The sequence below is a fragment of the Labrus mixtus genome, chromosome 1 (genome assembly GCF_963584025.1).
Source record: "Labrus mixtus chromosome 1, fLabMix1.1, whole genome shotgun sequence".
NCBI classification, from domain to species: domain Eukaryota; kingdom Metazoa; phylum Chordata; class Actinopteri; order Labriformes; family Labridae; genus Labrus; species Labrus mixtus.
The window spans coordinates 15,786,042-15,800,159 of NC_083612.1; the positions used below are offsets into that span (position 1 = coordinate 15,786,042).

Consider the following 14,118-nt stretch of genomic DNA (forward strand, 5'->3'; position numbering starts at 1 on the left):
ATTTTTGTGCAATACATCAGCTTAAAGGGCAGGCCTTTTGAGTGTGTTGATTCTTCATAACACAGCTCGGCTATATTTAAATGAAGAAATCATGAATTTCACCTAGTCAGCAGCGGAAAAAAAGAGCTTCCTCTCCAAACCGCCCACACTGCTTTCAGCCTTGTTGCGACTTGTTTGTCTGTCGTCGGAGGATTTCAGCTTCTTCTAGAACAATTGCTCCTAAAAACCCCTCAGCTCCAGAGGATGGAAACTGGTTTCACAGTAACTGAATGGAGGCTAAACACAAAAAAATAAAAGTGGAGAGCTGCGAGGTGGAAACTTGAAAATGCTCTGCAGCCTCTTTCTGTATGCGTGTCAGGTGCCTGCATGCTATTGTTACTTTCATCACTGGTGTGTGTTGTCATGTGCAGCTGTTTGCTCTCCAGTTAGTGTAGTGTGTAGTGAGTTAGTGGAGTTACAGCAGTGTGGAGCTTCTCTCCAGTCTCTGATTTATTCTTAACATCTGTCTTTGGCAGGTGTGTGGAACCACAAGGTCCTCTTTCTGAGCCTGTGATGTAGCTCTCATTGCGGGCACTGTGTAAGCGTGTGTGTGTGTGTGTGTGTGTGTGTGTGTGTGTGTGTGTGTGTGTGCATTTGTGCAAAACAACAGAGAGGGGCCTTCCTCCGCCCTCTCCTTAGGATGAGTCATATTTGAGCCCTGTGTAATCCAAGCCTGTGTTTCATGTGTGTGAACAGACAGACCCTGAGCAGTGGTCTTGGTCCTGACTCCCTCTGGGGCAGTGAGTGGGTGAGACACGGCTATCAACAACAGGCCTGGGCAGCTTCAGTTTCAGCCCCACCACACAGAGAATATGCGTCGTGACATATAGGCACAGATAAAACACACATAAAAACGCACATAAACACAAGCATGAATCCCAAGTTATTATTCTTTTCCGTCTTAACTCCTCCTCCTATCAGGTAACTAAAGGGCAGTGATTGCGGGTTCAACTATAAAGAAGTGTTTGAATATGATGATTCACAAGAAAAGATAGTTTAAAACAACCGTGATAGTGTGTGTGTGTGTGTGTGTGTAACCACCTGTGGGAGTGTGATTGCCTTGCAGTAATGTCAAAGCTTGGTTTGACACAGTCAACAATGGAGGCTCAAATATTATGACTTTCTTTAGGAAATCACACAGGGTAAGTGTGGTGACACAGGAAATGGGGCCGTGTCACAGGGAAAAAAAAGAGCTCTATTTCTGTGGCTATTCTGCTCAGCATTTCAAAGCACCCCATTGCTGGTGTGACAAACTCTTTTAAAGGCACAGCTGGACTTTTAAAAGGGTCTTCTACATTTGCCCCAGGGGGGGAAATAAGTGTCCAGGGTAGAGAAGCAGAAAGGTGATACTGGGAAAATGGTAGAGTGAAGCTGTTTCCAATTATGGCCCTCTTTTATGATCTTTTTATTCTGTATGTAAGGGCAAAGGTGTCATATTTTATCACACATTGAACTGCAGAGAATAAAAACCTATTCTCATCATTTTTTTGGGGGGGCTTTTTGTGCCTTTTATTTCAGAGATAGGACAGTGGATAGAGTCGGAAATCAGTGAGAGAGAGTGGGGAATGACATGCGAGAAAGGAGCCACAGGTCAGATTTGAACCTGGGCCGCCCGCTTGGAGGACTACAGCCTCCATACATACGCGCTCACTAACCACTGCGCCACCAGTGCCCGATCATTTTTAAAGTATTTTGTTAGAATAAAAGTTACCATTGGTTGTGAAAGGAATCTAAATATTCTGAATGTGTTGCCAGATATATCAAGCCCTTCTTTTGTTTTTTGATTGTGACTAAAAAGGAGGGGCAAAGAAAAAAGAACACAAGGAATGGACAGTCACAGTTTTTCTTTGCAAATATATTCAATGAATCTTTTGGAAAGCCTTTTCTCCAGACCAGCTTGGAATCAGATTTCACAATATGAGAAAGAGAAAGAAAGAAAGAAGCAAAGAACAAACCGTGTGAAAGTAACGTTAGCCATACCTTGAGGCAAACTGTGATGACCAGAGTGTTTTACAGCTCTTGTCTTAATCTCAGGTAACTGTATTAAGTCTCATTTTAAGCCAAACTAAAAGTAGTGGGGTTTCAAAGGGTTCATGGACAAAGATTTCTAGCTTTCAAACTACATGGTTTGCTTAACATCACAGTGCAACAGAAGCATTTGGATTTGGCTCACTTGAAATTTCTCTTTCTAATTTAATTTCCCCACCCTTCCTCTCCATTAGTGTGTGTGTGCTCGTGTGTGTGTTTGTCTGTTGTCTGTTGTCTCTTTGTGTGTGTGTGTGTGTGTGTGGCTGTGGCACAACATATCAACAATTCAATGCATGTGTCTTTCCACTTTTCCATTGGAGCTGAGACTGATTAAAAACCGCCTATAAGCCCTGAACTAAGCTGAATTGACATTTGGTTCCAATTTTATCATGTAAACATTTGGAAACATGCTAAATTGGCTCTTTGCTGTTGTAACATACTTGCCAGCTGTGAGTGTTTTGGCAAGGTACACAACGATTGCAACAAATTTCCTCCAATGTCATTAAAACAAAAAACTCTAATCTTTCACAAAACACACCACAGAGTTATTGGTCAAAAACACGCTTCATTAGGAGTGTCCTGATGCCTGTGTGGTCCAAGATACATACCAAATATCCACATTGAGCTGGTTTTTACTCTGAAAGCAGAACGCTGATACAAGTCAACGCCTCTAAGATGAGTCTACTTTCTACGTTTGAAAGTCTTATAAATCAGACAAAGCACACTTCAAACATCATTACATGCTTTCATGTTACAAACAACGAAACCGACTCGGAACCGGTTTTAAATTCTGAATTCTGTGTGTTAAGGCAAGTGCATTTCTGTTGCGCTTCTGTTTCCGGTTCTCACAGCAACATGAATCTTTCATTACACCTCGATGACAATTTTGCTGTCCATAAAAGTTGTACCCTGCGGACCGCAGCAAGCAATCAAAAGTTTGGCTTGGCTACACTACAAAGATGATGATACAGCAAAGTGCAGGGAAGGAAGCACATCCAAAACTAAGAAGTATTAAGTCAACACAGGGAGAATTTGAGCAAATGCACTGTATCATATGTGTTGTGGTCTCCCATCCACAGCAGTGCAGGTATGCCAAATGCTTTAATTGGTATCTATTTATTCATAGTTCTATCCATAGATTTAAGCCTTGTTCGATATTTTTGTGTCATCATACATCAGAAACTAACTAGCTGACAGAATAACTATAGTCATTGATATTATGACAAAATAACAAAATATTCTAATACATTTCATGTTTTTCAATTATTGTTAAGAAAGGAATTTTTATAAATATAGGGGAAAATAAGAATCCCTGTCACAGTTGACTGTTCACTATTGAGAGCCTAAATGTGCCAGAAGAAGGAATAGCAACCAAGAATCGATAAGTAGAGCTGGAATCAGAAAGGGAATCGATAAACCCATCCCTTATTGGGACACTTGCAGACTTGGATCTTTTATAAATGAGCTGGTTAATTATATACAGAACGCTGCTGATCATTGTTTAAATAGCTGTAATCACTGATTATGTTGTTATCATTACCTCTCTTCAATTACATCGCTCACCTGATAGCTGGTTGCTAAACTTAGCACATTGTGTTTTTCCCCCAGCACTACTTTATTAAATTTAAACTGTGTTAAAATCTAGTAAAGCATCTTCTAGAAAAAGATCAAACAGATTTAAACGCTGAACTCACAGCCAACAATTCTTTCTGGACTAAACACACACACACTGCCGTTTTAAAAGAAATGACATTATCTGTCATCATTAATAATAACTTTACACATAGAATTGTACTTCAGAAATTAAGCATTAATTGTGGATCTGTGTCATCCTAAACACGTTAAGTAAATGCCAGTATTAGTTGTTATCTGTTGTTGCTCATTGACTCACGCAAACAACAGTTAAATGAATCACGCAAGATCATTGCTCTCGCCCTGAAGCCACTTTGGTCATGTGCTGCTCAATATGGACCTTCTAGTCACTTACCCAACAAATCAACATGTAGATGCTTGCCAGGAGTGCTGTGTGGAGTCCAAAAAGGACAGAAGGAGTCAGCTTAATGTGTGTGGTGGTTTTGTCGAGGAAGAAACAAGGAGTGCTGTCACACACCACATGAGCGCAGAGTTTGGGAGTACCGCAGACATGTAATGGCAAGCTTAAAAAAAATGAGACAGAGGAAGATTTGCTCTTGACTCTGTCTCCCTCTTTTTCTTTTCTGTCTGGAGTTGGGGAGTGGGTGTGAATGTCGGGCTTTATTTCTCTGGAATTATCACTTCAGTTCATCAGCAAAGGTTCAACAGACTTACGAACTGTCATAGTTTTGCTTTACAGACACTAAGCTCAGATGCTTCATTATAAACCTACGCAAATACTACTTTTTCATCTTCCCCGTGCTTTGGCTTCATTTTGACTTTCTTGTGTAACATTGATGTAAATAAATGTCTGATATTGCGGCTTATGTGTGTACATGCTTGTGTGTGTATGTGTGTGTGTGTGTGTGTGTGTGTGTGTGTGTGTGTGTGTGTGTGTTGTTGTTGTCTGTGTGTGCGTGGGCATGCATGTGTATGTGTGTCTGTTTTTCTAACAGTACAAAGATGTCCCAAGGGTTTTTTCCCCCCTTTTCTCATTACAAATGCTAATGTCACATTAATGAAATCGGCTTAGTTTAAGGTTTATAGCGTAGCCTACACTCAGAGATTTGGCCTTGACACTTCCCACATATTTCAAGTTGAATCACATTTCTTCCTGTGGGCATACTATTCTGAGATACTCTAAAATGCGCCGGCCCTGAGTGAATCTTTGGGGGAAAACTTTAGAACACGGTTGCCAAGCTTTGTCAACGTTGTAAATTGTCTGACAACAAGCTGCCGGCTGCCCCCGCTTCTGAGTGCGACTGTTAGGTTAGCAACAGCAGTAATGGCCTCAATGAGGGCTGGGCTAATCTAAACATTGTGTTAATGTGCTAGCAGCGGTTTGTAGAGTCACTAGCTGTTAATCATTGCTCAACAGAGAGCTTGTCAGGCACAACAACATGCCTGAGAGTTAATCATGGTTATAGATCTGTTTTTTTATGCGGTGGACAAATTTAACAGCTGGGTTTCTAATCATTAGGTCTTTCCAGTAAGCACACACAGTAATATCACCATGTGAGACAAAAAGTCTCTAAAAAGGGCTCAATGCAATATTTCCATCTTAAATACAAGAATAGGGGCATTTACCAGACTGCTTGTTCATAATGTCAAAAGGACACATTCTTCCAGACAAATATGAAATAAGAAGCAGTTTGTAACCTTTCACTGGTTTTACTTCATACCTCAGTTTCACATTTTTTTTTTATCCCAAAGACATTTAAAGCTTCAACAGATAATAAGAGGAAGTAATTGTTCTTTGTAATTAAAAGCCAATTTTGTAAAATTTATTAGATTATGCTAATCAAGGCAGATACTATCTTAAAAGCAGTGTGTGAGGAAGGCAGATAGAGGGAGTGTGAAGAATGGAAAGGAGTGACAGTCCAGCCGCCATTACAAGCTGCTGATTTCTGCAGAGTGCTTCATAAAATGTCAGAGCGCTTCTCCCTGAGCAAGACACTGAAAAATGGCAGCGCTGTGATGTGCTTGCACCTCACCTGCTGCACTGTGCGCGTGTGTGTGTGTGTGTATGTGTGTGTGTATGAGTGTGAGGGAGAGAGGGGGGGGGGGGTAGGGGAGAAGGTAGAGTATCAATGCGTGTGCAAGTGTGTGCTTGCCTTTGTGTACATGCCTGTATGTGTGTTTTTACATCTGTGTGTGTGTGTGTGTGTGTGTGTGTGTGTGTGTGTGTGTGTGTGTGTGTGTGTGTGTGTGTGTTTGTGTGTCCATGCTGGCCTCCCTCCCATGTTGCAGTGGAGCAGAACAGAGTGGCTGACTGCCCGCTGCTTCGCCTCCCTCTCTGTCAATACAACACTATTCTCTCTCTCAGCCAGTCATTTTCACATGTTTAACGTTAAGTGAAGCTGCCGTTTGAACATAGATATACGAGTGATTGACATATTGAGTTTAATGCTGCTGGATTTTCCCTCATCAGAGCTTATGCTGCCAGATTGTTGTTCTGAAAACTACTCAATAGCTTTTAAGACTGTCATTAGATTTCAGACTGTGCAGTACTATAAACACCTGACAAGTTTTTTGTTTACCGCCTGATGTTCGGCGCAGTGTTTACCTTCATTTGTCATTTAGCATTATGTCTGTTTGTGTTGAGCAGAAAGCCAGGGTCCCTAAACGAAGCCATTATATTGTGCAGAGGTTATTAATGTTGATTTTAACAAAAGCATTATAGACTACAATGGGTCAAAAGCAGAGTGAGAGGGAAGAGAGTGGGCAGGACGAGGTGTAAAGGTAGAGAGGTGCAGAAGAGGCTGTTTACATTTCCAAAGATATGTAACAGATGTCATATAAAACAAAGATGACATTTTTTTCTTTTTTTAGCCTGTAAGAAAAATTAAATAATGAAATAACTAATTTTCTAGAGTAATTGGGTTTGAAAAGAGAATATTAGCTGTCGTTTTGGTCATTGTACCGAAAAAGAGAATATAAGCCATGGTGTTTTTGTTCAACTGCATTGACTTTGGAAGGTGCACGGCCATTATTAAGTTAAAAAGGTGTTGAATTAATGAATTCATTTAACTAAATGATCACAAAACATGTTACATTGCAGAGATTCAATCTATAAACAGCTCTCTGATTGGTTTATTCTTGACAGTTTGGCCATTAAAGAAAGAGGTGGCCACTGAAACTTAGTGATACGGACAGGAGCCAGAAAAGTTGTGCGACCTTTTGTGTCGACATCACATGGTCACAGGGACTCCATGCAGGCTTCTGTGACATCATGTGATCGTGAATAAGTTAAGTCTGCCACAACACCACTTTGTCTGAATTCTGCCATATCTGCAGAGTGATATCTGTTTTCCTCTGCAGGTAAAGTTTCAGTTGAACAGACCTGATTTTTAATGGTTTCTATCCGTGGGTATGGACAGACAGAGCAACCAATGATTGCTCAAGCAGGGCTTGCCGCTCTCTGGCTATTCCATTGTTCTGTCACTGTCAGTTTGTTTTGCCATTTGACATGCATGTTATTTGCATTATGCATATCTGGAGTACTGTGCTCGTTCTCTAACCCCTCCCTCCCCCCCTCCCTCCCTCCCTTCCTCCCTCTCTCCTTCTTTCCTTGATATTCCCTGATAACTGATGCTATTTCCTGTTTTCCAGTTTCAAGTATTTTTGTATTTCCTGCGTTGTTTTTTTTTTGTGTGTGAACATGTGGTGTTTGCAGAATGCAGGATATCTTATTAAGATTTAAACAAGAAATCCCACACACAGCAATGATCCTAAGTCCAAATATCCATAATGTTGTGTACCTTTAAGAATGCAATCAAACATGACTATAGCTCAAATAATGCAATTTAAAGTGCAAAAGTGAAGTACAGGTGACTGTTGAGATATAATAACAAAAGATTGGTTTAGTGAGGCTCACCTGTTCTTTATTCACCCTTCAGTACATTTCTTTTCTCCAGTACCAAAGTGTAAAATCACTAAATATTAGAGTAAGTATATCTTTCACAGTAGTACTACTAACATAAGCAGTGTCAGTGAGAGTAATGAGACATAATTAAAAATGCATTCTCAGTTGATTTAATTCCTGCAACATCTTGCAAACGTCAGCAAAAGTCTTGTTAAATACTGGAGAATTTAAGTTGCTGTATTTAATAAGTCGGATGTATTTTGTGAAGTTGTGCACCTAAATCTAAGCTCAATGTTTAAGGCCTCAGGATAATAGGGTAATTTTTTGCAAATCATCAGTTTGGCTCTTTGTATTGAGTTACACACATTGAAACACTGTTGTGAAAAATTGGACTACGGCAAATGTAAAATACTGGAGTATGTAATCTAATTAACCTTAAAAGGCTTTGGTTTACCACCCAGCTTGCCTCCAATGCATGTTGTGTGCGTGTATGAACTAATGTGTTATTTTCAGAGGCATGGAGATGGTGTTATTCCAATGCTTCCCAACTGCTCCAAAGTCATTATGGACTCTTGTAGACACATGTAGCCGCTGGTGAGCAGATCCAGTTCAGTCCGTAGAAAAACTGTAATGAGCAGTGAGACTGGCAGATGAGTGTGAGTGGCTAGCAGAGGAAGAAGGGCAGATTCATCAGGGATGATTGCCTGATGCACACTTCTGTGTTTTTTTTATATGGAGACCCTGCTAGGTTACCATGGGGAGAATAATTAGCTTTGGCTGGATGCAGATGCGAATGAGTGGAAGAGATGGGAATTTTCTTATTGAGCTTACTTTATGATACTTAGAATGATGCAAATGGGTTTGCTCGTGTGCACAGAACTACACGTACAAATGTAGACTTCCTCAAACACATGCGCGCAGACACACTCACTAACGGCTCATTCTCTTCTATTTGTGGACAGGAAATGGGAGTAGTGCGATGTCTGGTTGAGCTGAGTAACACTATTCTGTCACACATAGGTTTGACATCAAACACAAGTGACAAGCCTATCCTATCCCTCCCCACCGAGTCATCACCATGTCCCAAAATCACATTATTGTCACTGGGAAGCCAGCAGAGACGGATGGTGAGTAGGGGTGTTGATTCCAGCCTTTGGCATCTACAGTATGCTCGAAAAGGCAAATAAAGCCATTTGGCAAGGGCTGATTTCTTGTCATTTCAAAAATACACAGAATGCGTGTGGCATGCCATTTGGTTTTTATATTTTATCTAAAGCAGCTTACAGGGACATGGATTTGCATGTGTTGTTTTTTTTTACGGCCCATGCAGTGAATACTGACGCTGGAAACCCCTGAATGGTAACGCCACGCTCTACTATTTGCAATGCATGGGACCATGTCATTACCTTTTTGCCCTTGCAGGCAGTAAGCAGCTCTTGTGTGGTAAGCTCCAGTGTTACATGGTAACAGACAGGCAGGCAGGCAGTGGTGTGGCTGTAATAAGACCTGTGGCCAGCACCACTGCCAAGGCTTGCTGAGGCGGGGTGAGAGATGGTGCCCATCCCCTACATGCCCTGCTCTGCCATCTGTCACTGGGCAGGAGCAGAGCCGAGGGAGGGGTCTGAGTCACCCTGCTTGTTGTCACCTAGACAGGCCACACTGGGGCATGCTGTCTCTTTGTACTCCTTTCAGGCCTCGGCTCAATCCAATTCAGCTGGCAAAGCACCAATGAAAAACTGCAAATATACTTTTTAATATCTTGATTCAGCAATTCAGTATACATTCTTATGTCAGTGATTGTTGAAAAGTTTCTTCATAAAGACCTTTCCAAACGTTTCATGAAGTGCTACAGTGATAAAACACAAGCAGCATGCGCCATTACACCACCAGCCAAACAGAGCTGGCAAGATAAGCTGATTAATAAAAACATTTTCAAGTTAAAATACCAAAGATTCTCTGGCACCAGCTTCTCAGCTGGGAGTATTTTCTGTTTTTCTTTGACTTGTTTGAAAATTAGACCAAATATCATGGGGTTTGAAACCTTAAGTTGAATAGAAGAAAAAATGAATGGCATCACATTGGGCTCTAACAAACTGTGATGGACATAAGCATAAATTGAACATTTAATCGACAAATAATGACTCAACAGCTCAGGCACAAGTCTATTCCTGTTATGACCTTTCTGTTTCCGCAGCCGGCAGTGTAGCATGAGATGACAGTACGTACTGTCTCTTTAAATGTTCTTTGAGTTGATGTTTGACTCTGGACAAAGGTTGTCACTTAATTTTTGCCAAGGCGCCTGGTTATGTCATTTCCTGGCTGCCGGTGTGCGTGCAGGGAGGGGGAGGGATGATGGGAGGAGGAAAAGGGTCAAGCAAGCTTGTGCGTGAGCTCTGCTATAAGCGAGATGATCTTGCTCTGTTAGTGCGCATTGCCAACAAGCATGCAAAGTACAAACATCCATGTACATATCCACATGTCGTGCCTGTAAGTACACACACCGACACGAACACATACAAACCCACCAAGAGATAGTGAGCCTGAAAAAAACTGCTCGACAAGGTCAGAAATAAAATATGTTTCTGCTGATTCAGAGTCAGTGTCAATAAGCTCACTTTCACAAACACAATCACAACAGAAAGTACCTCTCTCACAGTGTGTGTATGACTGTGTGGCTCTGTGTGTGAGTGTGTGTGAGTGTGTGGCTCTGTGTGTATGTGTGTGTGGCTCTGTGTGTATGTGTGTGTGTATGTGTGTGTGTGTGTGAGTGTGTGGCTGTGTGTGTGTGTGTGACTGTGTGTCTCTCTCTGTGTGTGTGTGTGTGTGTGTGTGTGTGTGTGTGTGTGTGTGTGTGTGTGTGTGTGTGTGTGTGTGTGTGTGTGTGTGTGTGTGTGTCTGTGTGAGTAAAGTGCCTTTCAGTAATGAGTGATTCATGAAAACTGACAGTTTATCACCTTGTAAGCGGAGGAGCTGTGTTATTAGTTTTCCGAAAGAATGCCACAAAGATGAACTGGAAATTGTAATAGAGAAGCAGTCTACATATTTGTTTTTAGCTCTACTGAAAAAAACCTGAAAAAGTTAAGACTCCCATACAATGATTAAACAAGAAGAGCTCATGGTTGATTACTCATTCCCTTCCCCGTCTTTTCTCGCAACCTTCATTGTGACACACTTGCTATGTTGACATTTGTCTTGTTAGCTGCTTGGAGCAGGACACAGCTAGCTAAATAGAGGTCAGCGTTTGACACAGTTGCAGATCACAACAAAAGGAGGGAGCGAGAGATCCAGAGGAGAGAGTGAATGTTGCAGAAGCAGTGATGATACAGTCTTTGTAGGCTGTGGTAGGAGGAGGAAAAAAAAGGAAAGAGTGCTGGGAGCCACGGTGTGTCTTTGAATGGGGTCAGGGCATCATGGGGAATAATGCATTCCCCTTCTCTTGCGCCAGGCGCTCCTTCCATTACGGCTGGAGAAGAGACATTGTGTCCACACTCTGATTACCACTGATCCATGCTGATGACTCTGTTGGCGGATTATCTCAGTTAGTATCAGCCATCTGTTACTGTGTGTACGTGTGTGTGTGTTTTTTTGTGTCTGTGTGTGTGTGTACGTTGAAAGGGGCAAGGAGGAAAGGGGCAAGAGTGAGACACACAGGGGGTTGAATAGTTTGAAGCTGTGACACACACACTCATGCGCACAGTTCTAAAAGCATATGCATTGGCAGTCTTGTGTAAAACCGCTGCATGTGAACCCTACACCATTACATACACGCAACACAGGCACACAACACCACAAAACACACACGCATGATGTCAGCCCACATACCAAGCTGCACAGGCCATCACACCACCAACAAATGCAGGCTCTGTGTTTCTCCTTTATTCTATTCTGCCCTCCTTTCAGATGATCCTGACATGTGAAGGCTCCTATATGAAGGCCACATACACTCATAAAAAAAAAAAAAACGCAGAGCTGTTTATAGCTACACTATCTCCTGAAGGGCCGTTGCATCCAGCCGCTATTAGCTGCATGCGTTGACAGCTGGGTGCTGCGGTGTATTTGTGGACGTGACTCTGAATCCAGCGCTGGAACACATCTTATAAATCATAGTTCAGCCATTAGCATAAATTCTCCCTCTCCTTGCATCTGCGAGACCTGCTGTTTCTGGTTGCACAGCTCCGTGTTGATTGGTTGCTGTTGTTTGAGTCAAATTGATTTAGCCGTTCACAGAGATTATAAAGCTCGCCTTATACCGCCACTGTGGTATGCCGTTAATTACCTATAAAATCAAGCTAATTCTGATGCTAAATCCATTTTAATTTCTCATAATTAAGTCAGGATTGGATCCTTAAATACCTTGGCGCTCCATTATTGTTGCAATCATTGTTGTGGCTGTGCATTTGGTGGTACATTGCTGAGCTCAATCTTATTATTGTTATTAGATTTAATTGCTCTAAGTGATCAGTTTGTAGTTGTCGAAGGAGGATGGACTTGCCACGCAGTCGTTTTTTTTTTACCGCCCTCTGTCCTTTCTCTCTCCATCTCTCATCCCAGAACGAGGCCCTTTGAGAGATTGTGTGAGATGAGGAGGAGATGAGGGGGAGGGTAGCTCTGCTTTACACCTCTGCAAAAGAAGGGATTGCTTTTTTGTTGTTTGTTAGGGGGGAAATCAATTCTGTTCACATCATTACGTTTTGACAAGGCGAGACATTAAGTGCAGATATTGAGAAATGACAGGAATGGTTTACAGCCTGTCCTTCATCTTCTGCACTCTTTCTTCTGTCTTTTCCCCTCACAACAAAATCAGAGTGCATTGTCTTGCTTATCCTTTTCCTCCTCGGTCTTTCTCTTTTTCTCTCCTTGTTCCCCCCCCCCCCCCCCCCCCCCTCACTCAGAAAAGGTAGGGAATGATCCGCTTCACTTACCAGCTGACACCACATAAGCTTGCTCGTCCTCTGAGACATGAGCCTTTTGTTTTCCTGTGCATTATGATAATTATGAAGGGACACAGCTTCTCTCGGTTTTCATCACCCCACTAATGATACTTTACATTTTGTGTCAGAGCAACCATGGGAAAAAAAAAAAAAAAAAATCACACTTTTTTTCATCTTCCAAAGAATCTTTTCTCATGTGTTCTTTTCCCCCTAACCTGACATTTAAAGGGTGACAGAGGAAGCAAGGGTGCAGACAGTGTGACAGCCATTCATGCAACAAAATCTGAAGAGAAGTGACAGATTTTTCTGGTTAAGATTACAGCTAAACACTTTATCACTTTGCCAGAAAATCATTCTTGTTACTAATATGTTGCATACATTTTTTGCCAATTTGGTTGATCATTTGTCTCTTTAACCCCAGTCCTGTCACCCTGCATGAGAGGCCCTCAGAAGGACCTTTGACCTTGCTCATTATTACACAACCACCATCTTTTTCACTGCAGCAATGGCAGTCACGGCTGCCCAAGTCCGATGGCACACCAGCCTCCTCCCCGTGGACTGCAGCAGGTTTTCTTGTCATCCTCGCCTCTCGCTCTCCCGCTCTCCCTCTCTCCCTCTCTCTCTCTCTTGTCAGTGTTGCTCCTGGCAAAAGGCTGATACTTGATATTCAGAGGATAGCAGCTTTTGTCTCAGAGATTTAATCAGTGGCTCTGCTCCCACTGCAGAGGAGAGAGGGAGGGAGGGGGGGTGGCGGAAGGATGGCAGGAGAGAGAAGGAAAGAGAGATGGAGACTGTTTATGTGTAATGACACAATAACAAAGCCTGCCTGTAAAACACAATCTGCAAACTGTGCTTTTGAAGGGGATTTTCAGCCCTGGATTAGTGTCAGGCAGAGGGATACGGAAAAGGAGAAGAGAGAAAAAGAGTCAGGTTGAAGTGATAGACGGGAGGTGATTTTGTGTGTGCGCAGAGGGGGGGGGGGGGGGGGGGGGTTGAATCGTGAAAGTGTGTTGATGTGTGTGTGTGTAAACTCGAGTATTTATTTAACTGCACAAGTTGGCAGCGGTGTGGGCACAGTCTCATTGTTTTGTCTTTTGGAAGCAAAGTGGGAATTATCAAAAATATATTTAGCTTCAATATAGCCAAACTTTTCTTGTGAAGGGTCTTTAGTTGTTGGTTTGTTGATAATGGCTCACATGATGATGAGTCTTTGTGACTGATAATGGTAACCTACAGTGTTAGGTAATGCACCCATCATCTAAAAGCCTCTTCATTTTCTGTTGTAGTTGCACCTGAAAGGACTCGGAGTGTTGTTGTCTTTACAGGCCTCAAAGAGCTCTTAAATGTTCACCCCTTTTTTGTCAAGAGGATGGAAAGGGATCCTGGCTGTCAGACTCGGGGGTTTCATACGTGTGTGAGAGTTTGTTTTTATCTAGCTTGAGCGGGAATGACAAAGAAATGTGAAAATGTGTTATTTGTCTATTCTTCTCTGAGTTTCTCGCTGACCTCTGTCATTCTTAAAAACCCCCGTTTTACTCTCTGCAGAGTTAGTTTCTTGTAAAAGTGACTGTCATGTCGCAAAACACATTTTCATGTCTTGTATTTTCTCGCATCAAAATATAA

General features: G+C 42.1%; 1 protein-coding gene across 21 annotated transcripts in view; it reads left to right on the plus strand.

Annotated features, from left to right (window-relative positions):
* baz2ba (bromodomain adjacent to zinc finger domain, 2Ba) overlaps positions 1-14,118 on the plus strand; it is a 70,085-nt gene that overhangs the window by 23,818 nt on the left and 32,149 nt on the right. The gene's annotated exons all lie outside the window — the stretch shown is intronic.